This window comes from Rhincodon typus, chromosome 1, assembly GCF_021869965.1.
Source record: "Rhincodon typus isolate 14 chromosome 1, sRhiTyp1.1, whole genome shotgun sequence".
NCBI classification, from domain to species: domain Eukaryota; kingdom Metazoa; phylum Chordata; class Chondrichthyes; order Orectolobiformes; family Rhincodontidae; genus Rhincodon; species Rhincodon typus.
Window position 1 is genome coordinate 4617183 of NC_063332.1, and position 2603 is coordinate 4619785.

Sequence of the window (2603 nt, forward strand, 5' to 3'; positions counted from 1 at the left end):
GAAGGGCCTGTACTGCGCTGTAATGTTCTATGTTCTATGTTCTATGTCTTCAAAAAGGATGATGCAAATAATGTCTCAGAAATGTTGAGAAATACAGGGTTTAGTGAGAGGGGGGAAATGAAGAAAATCATTATTAATAGGGGTAACTGTTGGGGTAATTGATAGAATTAAAGGCCAATAAATCCCCAAGGCCCGATAATCTACATTCCAAAGAGTTTAAGTAAGTGCATTGGTGGTCATCTTCCAAGATTCGATAAACTCTGGAAAGTTCCTAAAGATTGGCGGGTAGCTAATGTAACCTCATTATTTAAAAATTGAGGTACAGAGAAAACAAGAAATCATAGACCTGACATCGGTAGTAGGGAAATGTTAGAGTCCGTTATAAAAGATTTAATAGCAGATTAGTTGGAAAACAATGACAGGATTGGAACGAGTCATCACAGATTTACAAAAGGAAAATCATGCTCAACAAATCTACTGGAAATTTTTGAGGACTAGTAAAGCTGATAAGGGAGAGTCAATGCATGTGGTTTACTTGAATTTTCAGAAGACTTTCCATAAGGTCCCATATAAGAGATTAGCATGTAAAATTAATGCACATGGCGGGGGCAAAGGCCTAGTGATATTATCATTGGACTATTAATCCAGAGACCCAGGTAACGTTCTGGGGACGTGGGTTCAAATCCTGCCATGGCAGATGGTGGAATTTGAATTCAATAAATATCTGAAATTAAGATTCTAATGATTACCATGAATCTGTTGCTGATTGTCGGAAAAACCTATCAGGTTCACTAATGTTCTTTAGGGAAGGAAACTGCCATCCTGACCTGCTCTGGCCTACATGTGACTCCAGACCTACTACAAAGTCATTGACTCCTTACTGCCTTCTGGGCAATTAGGGATGGGCAATGAATGCTGGTCTAGCCAGTGACACCCTCATCCCATGAATGAATAAAAATAAATTTGAGAATAGTGTACTGACATGGATAGCGAACTGTTGGCAGACAATACAAGGAACAAAGAAAATGCATTGACATGTTGCCCATCCCAACTAAAATCCCCTACACTTCCGTGGACCGTATCCCTCTATTCCCATCCTATTCATGTATTTGTCAAGACGCCCTTTAAAAATCACTATCGTATCTGCTTCCAGTACCTCCCCCGGCAGCGAGTTCCAGGCACCCACCACTTTCTGTGTAAAAAACTTGCCTCGTACATCACCTTTAAACCTTGCCCCTCGCACCTTAAACTTATGCCTCCGAGTAACTGACTCTTCCACCCTGGGAAAAAACTTCTGACTGTCCACACCCTTCATAATCTTGTAGACCTCTATCAGGTCGCCCCTCAACCTCCATTGTTCCAGTGAGAACAACCCAAGTTTCTCCAACCTCTTCTCATAACTAATGCCCCCCACACCAGGCAGCATTCTGGTAAATCTTTTCTGTACCATCTCCAAAGCCACCACATCCTTCTGGTAGTGTGGCAACCAGAATTGAACACAATATTCCAATTGCGGCCTAACTAAGGTTCTATAAAGCTGCAAGATTACCTGCCAATTTTTACTCAATCAAGTTAGTGAGACACGAACTCCCCTTCACAAAACCACGTTGCCTCTCGCTAATACGCCCATTGATTTCCAAGTACGAGTAAATCTTGTCTCAAAGAATCCTCTCTAATAACTTCTCTACCACTGACGTAAAGGCTCACCAGCCTGGAATTAGCTGGATTATCCCTGCCACCCTTCTTAAACAAAGGAGCAACATTGGTTATTCTCCAATCCTCTGGGACCTCCCCTGTCGCCAGTGAGGATACAAAGATTTCTCTCAAGGCCTCAGCAATTTCCTCCCTTGCCTCGCAGTATTCTGGGGTATATCCCATCAGGCCCTGGGGACTTATCTACCTTAATGTTTTTCAAGATCCCTAATACCTCCTTTTGATCTCAACATGATCCAAACTATCTCCACACCCTTCCCCGGACTCATCATCCACTAAGTCCTTCCCTGTGGTGAATACTGACACAAAGTACTCATCTAATACCTCGCCCATTTCCTCTGGTTCCATACATAAATTCCCTTCCCTGTCCTTGAGTGGTCCAACCCTCCTCCTGGCTACCCTCTTGCTCTTTATAAGCCTTGGGACTTTCTTTAATCCTGTTGGCCAATGACTTTTCATTACCCTTTTTAGCCCTCCTGACTCCTTGCTTAAGTTTGTTTTGACTTTCTTTGTATTCCACCCTTGCTTTGTGTGTTCCCAGCCTCCTAGCCTTGTCAAATGCTTCCTTTTTCTTTGTGATTAGGCTCACAATATCTCTCGTTATCCAAGATTCCCTAAACTTGTCATGCTTATCCTTCATCTTTACAGGAGCATGTCAGTCTTGAGTTCCTATCAATTCTAAATAATGACTAGGAATTAATGGGTAATTTTGCAAGTGGCAGCCAATAAAACTAGTGTGGTATCACAGGAATTGGTGCTTGGGTCAGATCTATTCACAATACATATTAATTTATTATTTTGATGAGGGAATTAAATGTAATATTTCTAATTTTGCAGATCTACACAAGCTAAATCAGAGGTGAACTGTGAGGAGGACGCAGAGATGCTCT